The sequence below is a fragment of the Zea mays genome, chromosome 5 (genome assembly GCF_902167145.1).
Source record: "Zea mays cultivar B73 chromosome 5, Zm-B73-REFERENCE-NAM-5.0, whole genome shotgun sequence".
NCBI classification, from domain to species: Eukaryota; Viridiplantae; Streptophyta; class Magnoliopsida; order Poales; family Poaceae; genus Zea; species Zea mays.
The window spans coordinates 39,882,494-39,896,221 of NC_050100.1; positions in this window are offsets into that span (position 1 = coordinate 39,882,494).

Sequence of the window (13,728 nt, forward strand, 5' to 3'; positions counted from 1 at the left end):
TGTGGGTGTGTGGGTGTGTGTCTTCGGCATCAGTATCATTTTGCATCATATCATCACATCATTTCGCATAGCATCACATCATACATCATATCGCATCAATGACACGAGAATCGAATACAGAGTTGATCTTCGGCGAATGCTTCGTAAAAATGAAAATGTGCTAAGGCACAAAGTAAGCTTCGGGAAATACAGCTTCATCAGCCTTGTCACAAAAGAAGGGATCCCTCTTTGCGAAGCATGGATATTTTTGCGAAGCATGGACCTTTTTCTTTATGAAGCATGAAAAGAAGGGAAGGTGTTTTTTCGCCGAAGGCTCAAAAACGGTATGTATGTAAAGTTTCATGCATCGCAAAGAAATGAATTACAATACTTTGCATATTTGATTCGAAGCTACACACATCAAATATTATAGTCTTGTTACAATAAAAGTACAATGTCCATTCTAGTGTCTCATACATTGACCATCTCAAAATGTTTTTACAATAAGTGCTATTCCTCTTTAAGGACTTTCTCTGCAGCTTCGTGCAGTAATTTGTTAACAACTTCATCAACAATGGATTCAGCCATGTTTATAATGTCCAGCGCTTCCTTCATTTATGGATCCGCTAGGGGATCGAACGGTTCCGGCGGCGGAGATAATTCAGCTAAAATAGGAAAAGTTAATCAGTCCGAAGCCACAAAAACAAATGCCGAAGCTAAAAGCCAAAAAGCAATACCTATACGTTTTTCGCGCTCTGTAGCTTCTTCAGCTCGCCTTGCTTTTGCTCGGGCATCATGGGTATCCTTTTCACTTTTCTTTATAATTTCATGGGCCATCTCTCGGCCACCATTCACCTAGACATCATTGTAAAATTTCCCGCCCATCAAGGTTGCTTCAACTGAAGGATCCTTCGTATCATCTATGGAGAAGACAGCTTTGGCCTAGGCCATGGTCTTGATGTGATCACATCCCGCCTTCTCCAAGATGGCTGAAATTCCCCGCGCACCGGAAAACACGCAAACATCCCCGCGATCACTTAATATTTCTTCGAGGGTCTCGGCCTCTCCACTTATCCATTCAATAACGCCTTCGGGGTTGCCTCGTATGAAGTTTTCTTCGGCAGAATAGGCACCCACTTCGGCGAAATTAGCTGTTATTTTCTTCACACAATCCAAGGATTTTTCAAAGCACCTTTCCTTGGATGTGTGAAGTTCTTCAACATTTTTCTCTAGATGATTTTTCCAATATTCGCTAATTTCTTGATTAGCTTACGCGAGTGTGCGTTTTTCCTTAGCCTCGGCCAGTTGTCTCCGAAGGTCTTCAATTTCAGTCTTTTGGGCTTCTGCCTGAGCTTTGAAATTAGCTTCGTCTTCCTTCACTTTGTTTACTAGAGAAATTAAGATTTTGTCTTTTTCAAGACCTTCGTTTCTCAACTCAATCACCTCTGAACGAAGGTTATTCAGAGCCATCGTATAGCTTTCGTCTTCAATATTGTTCTGCGCCCTAAGGGCATTACTAAGAATTAAACCCTACAAGAGGAGGACATAATTGAGTATAGCAAATAAAATACTTCATTTTCAAATTCAAAATTAACTTCTATACCTTTATGTTGTTGTATGATAGGCTGTCAGCAAGATCATCCTTCGACAGAATTGAAAGACCGTCTTCTAGCTTCGGGAATCCGATGCTTCTACCTATCTCCCGGCAAACGGATATTTCTTTGTTGTATGGGAGACAGTATAAGAAATCATCTTCATTACTCCCATTAAAACCAAGGCACCATTTGGATATTTCAACTTTCGCGCATAGTGCCTGGCTTCCAAAGTTTCTTCTTCGGACAATTTCTTCCCCAAAGCATGTCGAAAGATGTAGTCAACATTTTCGATTAAAGCTTCGGGGGCAGGAATCTCAATCTTTTCTGGAGCAGTTTGCTCTGTCGCCTTTTCTTCAGGTGCGGCAGGCTCTGTCTCGGTGGGCACTAAAGGCCCAGCTTTGGTTTCAGCTTGAACTTGTGTAGCTTCAGCTTTTGCTTGCCTAGTTTTGGTTTCGGCCTGCGATTTGGCTTCAGTTAGAGCGACTTTCTTTGCAGGAGCAGGGCTCAGCGCCTTTGTAGTCTCCAGTACAACATCTAGCACGTTAGCCATTCTCCTCCTCTTAGGAGTTGCGACAGAAGTTTTTTGCATCGTCGGCAAACCTGCCTCTCCTGGTGGACTCAGGATTTCTGACATTTTTGTCACTCTTTCCACCTGTGGCTTTTTGGCCTTATTATCTTCAGCCTTGGCTGGCTCAACTATAGTTATCTTCGGTACTACACTCAGCTCTACAGTGCTCTGCATAATTGGAACAATTTCTTTTGCTTTGGCAGCTGAAGAAGTACCTTCGCCAAATTCAGGTATCACGGCTGGTTCGATATAACGCGACCGGTGGGTCAAAACCTTCATCTTCTTGCCCTTCGGCTCAAATGTGATGGCCGAAGCAGCAATCTTTCCCGAAGCAGCAATTTTTCTCTTTATCCCTTGCCTCCGCAGCGGGTAGCAATAGTCAGGGTATACGAAGCCAATAGCATCAAATACCCTGTTCAATCTTTTCTTATTCCGACCCCCGAAAGCTGTGGATAAGGCATTGTCCTTGGCCTTGCAGTATGCCCCAAGTAGCTCGTCACTAGTAGCTTCAATGCACTTCAGCCAGTCATCATTTGGCTCATCAAACTTATCCCCAAACCTAAAGGTATACTTTAATCAGACTAAATTACCCTCACCGGAATCAGTGATGGTCTCCTTCGGCATTTCCCAGCTTTCCACAAGCGGCCATACCCTGAAGGCTATATGTTCTTGAATCAAATCTCTTGTACTAATGAAGGAGCAAACAGTGTTGAAAGCCCTCTGACACGCTTCGACAACGTCATCAATTTCTACCTTCGGCCTTCGTAGGCCAAAGTGGGACCAGATAGGGCGCTGGATGATCTCTTTAATATCTTCCCTTGCCTTTAAATCATTCTTCACGTAAATCCATTCTTCCATCTAGGCTCCGGGCCATCTCTTCCGAAATGTTGGCACCGGGTGGCTTGCGTTGGGGCGAGCGATAAATCCATAACAACCGAAGTTGTTGTGGTACTGTTCTTTACCAATGGCCTTCGTCTCATACAAAAGTTTGTGCATACTGCAGAAGCACTTCGCGCTTGGCTCTAGTCCTTGACTCCTTACTGCCTAGACAAAAATCCCCATCCTCATTATAGCTTCGGGGGTGATCTGATGAAGGAAGACCTGGAATATCTTCAGCACTTCAACAACAAACTTGCTTAAAGGGAACCAAAGACCAGCCTTAAAAAAGCTTCGGTATATAACAACTTCGTTTTCCTCCAGAGCAAGGGTAGTGTTGTCTCCTCCAACTCTGATAATAGACATGTCGCGAAAATATCTCCCTCTCATGGCATCAATATGACTTTGCTTGATAGTTGATTTTCCGAAGATAGTATGGCTTGGGCGCCACAGTCGATCCTCAGAATCTTCATCCCCACTTTCCACGTCATAGCTATCACTATCACCTGTATCTTCAGACAAACCTTCCAGTATCTCTTTAGTAATATTTTCTGTGTTTGTTTTTGCCATGGACTCAATGAATCCAGCAATATAAGGATTCACAGCTTTCTTTCCTTCAAACAACTTTGTCTCTTCAGCTACCTTCGTTTCCACAGTCAGCTTCATCTCCTCAGTTATTTTTTCTCCAGACATGGTGAAAACGCGTCTTTAAGCCGAGGCTCAAAAAGATTGAAAATCTAGTGAGAGCTAGTGAGTAAGAACTAAAAGTTTGAGAAAATATTGCAAACGGAAGAGATGGCGTGTAAAATGCTGCCGGCGTGGATTCATATTTATATGCCCAGTGCGCTGCAACTTGGAGGGCCCCGGCTGTCATCGATTGTTGCTATTCTAGCAAAGGGAAGGTGTTTTTTCGGACCTTCGGCTTAAGGCCTTCGTTCACGTCGCAGTCTGAATTCGTTGATTATAACAAATTAATACTGCGAGGGGCTACTGTTGGGGGCCTTCGTCTTTTGAAGGTCCGAAGGCCCTCAAAAACATGATTAACAATGTTTTCCAAGTGTAATATATATAGGAACATTCGGACTCGTGATGAAGCTTGTCGGGGACCATAATTAGGGGTACCCTCAAGACTCCTAAATCTCAGCTGGTAACCCCCATCAGCACAAAGCTGCAAAGGCCTGATGGGTGCGACTAAGTCAAGGATCAGTCCATTCGAGGGACGCGATCACGCCTCGCTCGAGCCCAGCCTCGGGCAAGGGCAGCCAACCTCAGAGGATCTACGTCTCGCCCGAGGCCCCCCTCTAGCAACGGACACACCTTCGGCTCGCCCGAGGCCCAGTCTTCACCAAGAAGCAACCTAGGCCAAATCGCCACGCCAACCAACCAAATCGCAGGGGCATTTAATGCAAAGGTGGCCTGACACCTTTATCCTGACGCACGCCCTCCAGTCGACAGAGCCGAAGTGACCGCAGTCACTTCGCCGCTCCACTGACCGGTCTGACAAGGGGACAGCGTCGCCTGCACCGCACTGATTGCTGAGCCACTCGACAGAGTGAGGCTGACAGCAGCCAAGTCTGGCCCTAGGCGCCATGGGAAACTCCGCTTCGCCCGACCCCAGGGCTCGGACTCGGGCTCAGCCCCGGAAGACGGCGAACTCCGCTACGCCCGACCCCAGGGCTCGGACTCGGGCTCAGCCCCGGAAGACGGCGAACTCCGCTCCGCCCGACCCCAGGGCTCGGACTCGGGCTCAGCCCCGGAAGACGACAAACTCTGCTCTGCCCGACCCCAGGGCTCGGACTCGGGCTCAGCCCTGGAAGACGACGAACTCCGCTTCGCCCGACCCCAGGGCTCGGACTCGGGCTCAGCCCCGGAAGACGACGAACTCCGCTTCGCCCGACCCCAGGGCTCGGACTCAGCCCTAACCTCGGCCGATGGTCTCCGCCTCGCCCGACCCAGGGGCTCGGACTCGACCTCGACCTTGGAAGACAGACTCAACCTCGACCTCGAAGGAGCCTCCACATCGCCCAACCCAGGGCACGGACCGACCACGTCAACAGGAGGCGCCATCATTACCCTGCCCCAAGCTGACTCAGGCTACGGGGAACAAGACCGGCGTCCCATCTGTCTCGCTCCGCCAGACAAGTAATGATGGTGCCCCGCACGCTCTATGACGACGACGGCTCTCAACCCCCTTACGGAAGCAAGAGGACGTCAGCAAGGACTCGACAGCCCCGACAGCTGTCCTTCCGTCAGGCTCCAGCGCTCCTCCGACGGCCACGACACCACACGAACCGGGTGCCAAAACCTCTCCGGCTGCCACGATGGCATGTACTTAGGGCGCTAGCTCTCCTCCTCTAGACACGTTAGCACACTGCTACACCCCCATTGTACACCTGGATCCTCTCCTTGCGCCTATAAAAGAAAGGACCAGGGCCCTCTTACAGAGGGTTGGCCGCGCGGGGAAGGACGGGACGGCGCTCGCGTGAGGCCGCTCGCTCCCTCCCGTGTGGACGCTTTTAACCCCCTACTACAAGCGTACCCGACCTGGGCGCGGGACAAACACGAAGGCCGTGGGATTCCACCTCTCACGCCCGTTTCCCTCCGGCTGCCTCCCCCCTTCGCGCTCCGTCTCGCGCTGACCCATCTGGGCTGGGGCACGCGGCGATCATTTACTCGTCGGTCCAGGGACCCCCCGGGTTTCGAAACACCGACAGTTGGCGCGCCAGGTAGGGGCCTGCTGCGTGTTGACGAACAGCTCCCCATCAAGCTCCAGATGGGCAGTCTTCAGCAACCTTTCCAGCCCGGGACGCGACAATGGCGGCCGACAGCCCGCCCGCCGGTGGCAGAATCGGCGACGTCTTCCCCGCGTGGTGGAAGAACAACATTCGTGCTCACCCCGTCCCCTCCCCCGCCGACGGAGGAGGAGGCGGGGCAACCAAGGCCAAGCAGGAGGCGGCACCTCGTCGGCTGTCGAGCGAGTCGATGGCGCCGGCGCCCCAACGGGGGGCACGTCGGGCATCGACCTCACGTCTGAGACGAAAACGAGCGCCGTCTCCCCGCAACACGCCAATCCCAAGCAAACGGACGAGGCCAGCACGCTCGCGAAGGACTTGCTGGGCGTCACCCTCGTACCTGAGACGGCGGTGCAGTCTGCTCCGGACGTGACTTCGTCACCGCCCGTCGACCAAGAGGTACCGACCGATTCCCATCTCACGCCTTTTGGATTCAGCCTCGACCCACCAAGCGACTTCGCTTTGGTGGACGCCCTCGTAGAGGCGAGTCCAAACCCTCTGGGGTATCGTGTGCGGTCACCCTAGGACCGGCTGACGGACGTCTCGACCTACGGGCCCTCGGGGTCCGAGGAAGATAACGAGCCCGACTTCTGTTGGGATTTCTCCGGACTTGGTAACCCCAGAGCCATGCGGGACTTTATGACCGCGTGTGACTACTGGCTTTCCGACTGTTCTGACGGTAGCCGCAGCCTCGGCGACGAGGACTACGGCCCAAGTCGTGAATGTTTCCACGTCGATCTAGGGGGTCCCTCCGAAGGCAACCATCTTGGTATGCCGGAGGATGGTGATCTCCCTAGGCCTGTGCCTCGCGTTGACATCCTATGGGAGCTAGCTGTGGTCCCCGTTCTGGCGGGGGGTCATGACCCACAGCTCGAGCAAATCCGCGGGGTGCAGGCCAGGCTCGACGAGGGAGCAGGAACACTTGAGCCGATCCGCCGGGACATCGGGCAGGAATGGGCGGGCCAACCTCCGGCCGGAGAAGTGCGTCATCTACCCCAGGGTATCCAGCACCGCATCGTCGACGATGTCAGGGTAAGGCCGCCACCGACTTCCAGTGGAGTCGGCCAGAACCTGGCTGCGGCGGCAATGCTTCTCCGCGCGATGCCGGAGCCATGAACCACCGAGGGGCGGCGTATCCAGGGAGAGCTCAAGAATCTCCTGGAGGGCGCCGCGGTCCGACGGGCTGAAAGCTCTGCCTCCCGAAGGTAGGGGTACCCCTCGGAACATCGCGCCGCGACTTCCCAATTCATGCGGGAAGCCTCGGTCCACACCGGACGCACGCGCAACACGGCGCCTGCGGCCCCGGGTTGCCTCGGCAACGAGCACCATCACCGCAATCGTCGGGCCTACCTCGACGAGAGGGTGCGCCGAGGCTACCACTCCAGGCGTGGGGGACGCTACGACAGCGGGGAGGATCGGAGTCCCTCGCCCGAACCACCCGGTCCGCAGGCTTTCAGCCGCACCATACGACGGGCGCCGTTCAAAACCCGGTTCCGAACCCCGACTACTATCACAAAGTACTCGGGGGAGACGAGACCGGAACTGTGGCTCGCGGACTACCGGCTGGCCTGCCAACTGGGTGGAACGGATGATGACAACCTCATCATCCGCAACCTCCCCCTGTTCCTCTCCGACACTGCTCGCGCTTGGTTGGAGCACCTGCCTCCGGGGCAGATCTCCAACTGGGACGACCTGGTCCAAGCCTTCGCCGGCAATTTCCAGGGCACGTACGTGCGCCCTGGGAACTCCTGGGATCTCCGAAGCTGCCGACAGCAGCCGGGAGAGTCTCTCCGGGACTACATCCGATGATTCTCGAAGCAGCGCACCGAGCTGCCCAACATCACCGATTCAGATGTCATCGGCGCGTTCCTCGCCGGCACCACCTGCCGCGACCTGGTGAGCAAGCTGGGTCGCAAGACCCCCACCAGGGCGAGCGAGCTGATGGACATCGCCACCAAGTTCGCCTCTGGCCAGGAGGCGGTCGAGGCCATCTTCCGGAAGGACAAGCAGCCCCAGGGCCGCCCACCGGAAGATGTCCCCAAGGCGTCAACTCAGTGCGGCGTCAAGAAGAAAGGCAAGAAGAAGTCGCAAGCGAAACGTGACGCCGCCGACGTGGACCTTGTCACCGCCGCCTAGTACAAGAACCCTCGGAAACCCCCCGGAGGTGCCAACCTCTTCGACAAGATGCTCAAGGAGCCGTGCCCCTATCATCAGGGGCCCGTCAAGCACACCCTTGAGGAGTGCGCCATGCTTCGGCGCCACTTTCACAAGGCCGGGCCACCCGCGGAGGGTGGCAAGGCTCGCGGCGACGATAAGAAGGAAGATCACCAGGCAGGAGAGTTCCCCGAGGTCCGCAACTGCTTCATGATCTACGGTGGGCAAGCGGCGAACGCCTCGGCTCGGCACCGCAAGCAAGAGCGTCGGGAGGTCTGTTCGGTAAAGGTGGCGGCGCCAGTCTACCTAGACTGGTCCGACAAGCCCATCACCTTCGACCAAGCCGACCACCCCGACCGCGTGCTGAGCCCGGGGAAGTACCCGCTCGTTGTCGACCCCGTCATCGGCGACGTCAGGCTCACCAAGGTCCTCATGGACGGAGGCAGCAGCCTCAACATCATCTACGCCGAGACCCTCGGGCTCCTGCGTGTTGATCTGTCCTCGGTCCGGACAGGCACTGCGCCTTTCCACGGGATCATCCCCGGGAAGCGCGTCCAGCCCCTCGGACAACTCGATCTTCCCATCTGCTTTGGGACGCCCTCCAACTTCCGAAGGGAGACCCTCACGTTCGAGGTGGTCGGGTTCCGAGGAACCTACCACGCAGTACTAGGGAGGCCATGCTACGCAAAGTTCATGGTCGTCCCCAACTACACCTACCTCAAGCTCAAGATGTCGGGCCCCAACGGGGTCATCACCGTCGGCCCTACGTACCGACACGCGTTCGAATACGACGTGGAGTGCGTGGAGTACGCCGAGGCCCTCGCCGAATCCGAGGCCCTCATCGCCGACCTGGAGAGCCTCTCTAAGGAGGTGCCAGACATGAAGTGCCACGCCGGCAACTTCGAGCCAGCGGAGACGGTTAAATCCGTCCCCCCAGCTCCCAACAGCTCCGATCCAACCAGAACTCTGGACCATGTTCTTCGACGGGTCGCTGATGAAGACAGGTGCAGGCGCAGGCCTGCTCTTCATCTCGCCCCTCGAGAAGCACCTACGCTACGTGCTACGCCTCCACTTCCCGGTGTCCAACAATGTGGTTGAGTATGAGGCTCTGGTCAACGGTTTGTGCATCGCCATCGAGCTAGGGGTCCGACGCCTCGACGCTCGCGGTGACTCGCAGCTCGTCATCGACCAAGTCATGAAGAACTCCCACTGCCGCGACCCGAAGATGGAAGCCTACTGCGATGAGGTTCGGCGCCTGGAAGACAAGTTCTACGGGCTCGAACTCAACCACATCGCCCGACGCTACAACGAGACTGCGGACGAGCTGGCTAAAATAGCCTCGGGGCGAACAACGGTTCCCCCGGACGTCTTCTCCCGAGACCTGCATCAACCCTCTGTCAAGACCGACGACACGCCCGAGCCCGAGAAGGCCTCGGCCCAGCCTGAGGCACCCTCGGCTCAGTCCGAGGTACCCTCGGCTCGGCCCGAGGCACCCTTGGCCCAACCCGAGGCACCCTCGACTCAGTCCGAGGCACCCTCGACTCAGTCCGAGGCACCCTCGGCCCATCCCGAGGCACCCTCGGCTCGGCCCGAGGCACCCTTGGTTCGGCCCGAGGTACCCTCGGCCCCCGAGGGTGAGGCACTGCGCATCAAGGAGGAGCGGAGCCGGGTCACGCCTAATCGAAACTGGCAGACCCCGTACCTGCAATATCTCCACCGAGGAGAGCTACCCCTCGACCAAGCCGAAGCTCGGGGGTTGGCACGGCGCGCCAAGTCGTTCATCTTGCTGGGAGACGGGAAGGAGCTCTACCACCGCAGCCCCTCAGGCATCCTCCAGCGATGCATTCCCATCGCCGAAGGTCAGGAGCTCCTACAAGAGGTACACTCGAGGGCTTGCGGCCATCAGGCAACGCCTCGAACCCTTGTTGGAAACGCCTTCCGACAAGGTTTCTACTGGCCGACGGCGGTGGCCGACTCCACAAGAATTGTCCGCACCTGCGAAGGGTGTCAGTTCTACGCAAGGCAGACCCACCTGCCCGCTCAGGCCCTGCAGACGATACCCATCACCTGGCCTTTTGCTGTGTGGGGTCTGGACCTCGTCGGCCCCTTGCAGAAGGCACCCGGGGGCTACGCGCACCTGTTGGTCGCCATCGACAAATTCTCCAAGTGGATCGAGGTCCAACCCCTAAATAGTATCAGGTCCGAACAGGCGGTGGCATTCTTCACCAACATCATCCATCGCTTTGGGGTCCCGAACTCCATCATCACCGACAACGGCACCCAGTTCACCGGCAGAAAGTTCCTGGACTTCTGCGAGGATCACCACATCCGGGTGGACTGGGTCGCCGTGGCTCACCCCATGACGAATGGGCAAGTAGAGCGTGCCAACGACATGATTCTACAAGGACTCAAGCCTCGGATCTACAACGACCTCAACAAGTTCGGCAAGCGATGGATGAAGGAACTCCCCTCGGTGGTCTGGAGTCTGAGGACAACGCCAAGCCGAGCCACGGGCTTCACACCGTTCTTTCTAGTCTATGGGGCCGAGGCCATCTTGCCCACAGACTTAGAATACGGTTCCCCGAGGACGAGGGCCTACGCCGACCAAAGCAACCAAGCTAATCGAGAAGACTCACTGGACCAGCTGGAAGAGGCTCGGGACATGGCCTTACTACACTCGGCGCGGTACCAGCAGTCCCTGCGACGCTACCACGCCCGAGGGGTTCGGTCCCGAGACCTCCAGGTGGGCGACCTGGTGCTTCGGCTGCGACAAGACGCCCGAGGGCAGCACAAGCTCACGCCTCCCTGGGAAGGGCCGTTCGTCATCGCCAAAGTTCTGAAGCCCGGAACGTACAAGCTGGCCAACAGTCAAGGCGAGGTCTACAGCAATGCTTGGAACATCCAACAGCTACGTCGCTTCTACCCTTAAGATGCTTTCAAGTTGTTCGTATGCCTCATTCCCATGCAAAATTTGGTCATCAAGGAAGGGTCAGCCTTGCCTCGGCAAAGCCCGACCCTCCCTCGGGGGCTGAAAGGGGGGAACCCCCTCTGCGTCAAAATTTTCAATCAAAAAGGCTTCTGCGTTCCCCCGGCTATGTCGGTAGCAGGACCCCAAGAAGCAAACGCAGGTGCATGTAAGTGGCAAGGCTGACTGAGCCGAGGGACTCCTACGCCTCTGGGTTACGGATACCTCACTCATCACCTACCACGAAAAATGACCCCTACTTGGGCAAGCCACCCTGCTACTGACGAACGGGGCCGGGCACGCGAAATGAAAGGAAAAGGGGCACAACTTTATACTATGATAATAAAGTGTTCGGGCCTCAGCGGCCGTAAAAGACACACGTGCATTCAAAGGAAACTGCTCCGGCAGAGTTAGGCGTCGCCCAGGGAAGGAGCCGCACCTTCGACTTCGTCCCCGCCTTCGGCAAAGTCCACCCCGGCTTCGGACGACGGCGCAAGCGGGAGGATCTCTGCCTCGAAGGTGGTCGCCAGCACTGCGCTGGGCCCGCGGCGCCCGCGTCGAGCCTCTGGACTTCAGCCAGGGCGGCTTCATCTTCGTCAGGAAGGCAATACCCCTCGCTGACCCGCTCCAGATCCACGATGTAGTGGGAAGCAAGCACGGCGAAGGCCCGCCTGACGCCGTGGTGTAGCGCCTCGCGGAGTCTGCCGCGCACGTGGTCACCCAAGGCCTGCAGACGACTTTGAGGGGAGCTTCCTGAGGGGACGTCGCCGAAGCCAAAGACCCGATAGAAGTCCGAGATGGCCTCGGACATGGCCGCGTGGTCGGCCTCCTTCTGCTCGGCCGCCTCGGCAAGCGCCCTGGTGGACTCATCAAGGGCAGACTCAAGCTCTGCGAATGGCCAGAGCGCAAGGCCTCAAACACAAGTGGAGGAAACAAGCTGGAACGAAAACCGAGAATAGCCAGGACGTACCTCCGGCTCGGGCATGCTGCTTCGAGGCTGCGGCTCGGGCTACGACTAGGTCTGCTGCAAGGGCTCCGGCCCGGCTTTCAGCCTCGGCAGCCCGGCCCCGAGATTGATCTCGCTCATCGACGACCTGGTCAAACTCCGACTGTCGTCGCTGCACCTCTGCGCGTGCCGCTGATGCCTCTGCTCTCAGATCGGCGCAGAGCAGCCGAAGGTCCGTCACCTCGGCGCCCTGTTGGGAGAGGCACGCGGTAGCTCCGACGAGCGAGGTCCTCAGGGATTGCAGCGAGCCCCAGACATCAACCTCGTGGCGGATGAACGACGACTTGGCGGTGCTCAGATTCATCAGATCCTGAGGGAAGAAAGCGGGGCGTCACAAAGGACGCCTTGATCACAAAAAAGGTATGCCTGAAATCATTACCTAGAGGATCTTGGGGACGTCTCTGCAAAAGACCTCCAAGGATGACCGGAGCGACCCCATCGTTGCTTCGGCACACTCGCGGAGCTCGTCCCAAGACTGCCCCTCCCGCTCATCATCAAGAACGAAGAAGGGATCCGAAGCCTCACGGGTCCAGAACCGGAGCAACTGGCGCCGCCCCTCGGAGCTCCGCCGCGCAGGGACAAGGCTACCGCTCGGCGGGACGGGCCGCGTTTCCACGCCCCCCTCCTCCGAGGCACCAAGCGTCGACGCCTCGGCCATCTCAGCGTCGGCGGCGACAGGTCGCTCCCCGACCGGGACGGCAGCGGCTTCGGCAGCAGCTGGCGTCAACGCCGGCAGCATGTCTGGTGTTCCCGAGGCCACGTCCGCGCCAGCCGCCTCCCCCAGCGCGACGGCCGCCTCGACAGAAGAGCCAGCCTCGGGAACTCGCTCCACGGCGACTGGTGCCGCCTGAGCCCCCCGCTGTGGGGCGCCTTGCGAGAAGGTCAGCTGAACGGCGAGGCCCGGCGCGGCACCGGCTGCGGAAGCCGACGCCGTCTTAAGGACTTTCCGGGGAGCCAGATCGGTCAGGCCATGGCTTCGCTTGCTGAGGAGGAAAGGAAAGTCGCGGTCGGGACATACAAATGAGGAGCCAGGACGAAGATGTTCTAAGGTACTTACCCGCTCCGGACCATGATCAACCGTGCCTGAGGAGAGGTTTCTCGGATCTCGACCCCCGAAGGTGCCGCCGAGGTCCGCCTCGCCGCCAGCTTCGGTACCATCCTCGCCTTGGGCACCTTGGACGCCCGGGAGACGGACTGCCCAGGCGCTGCCACAGCGACCTGAGGGTCGCTCTCCTGCGCTGCCGGCGTGGGCGACGACTCTCGGGGAACAGGCGCCTCGGCCTGACTCCCCGGGGTCACCTCAACTTCCCCAGCCGAGGGGTCGAGTACCCCCTCGGTCTGCCCCCGCTCTTCAGGCCGGGACCTCGGCGTCCCGACCCCGGGAACTGACGGAGCCAACCCGCTCGGGGGCTGGCTTGACGACTCCTGGCCTAGCCTCAAACCCGGGCCGAGGCCAAGGCGGGCAGCCATGTCGTCATCCTCGTCATCGTCTTCATCATCGTCGTCGTCATCAGGCGTTTCCGGCGACGGCTCCCTCGGAGTCCATCCCTCTCCTGCCGACGACAGAGCTTTTCCAAGGCGTCTCGGGCCCGCGCCCGCTCGCGGGCCCGAGCCTTCTTCGCGTCCTTTTTCTTCTTCTCCTCCTCCGCGGCAACCCGCCGCGCTGCTCGGTCCACCGCGTCCTCCGGGACCCGTGGCCGGGAAGGCTTGTGACACCCTACCTCCTGGAGACAGATGAAAAGTCTCGACCGTAAGTACCAAGGGCAATCCGACGCAAGGAGAAAGAAGGAGCG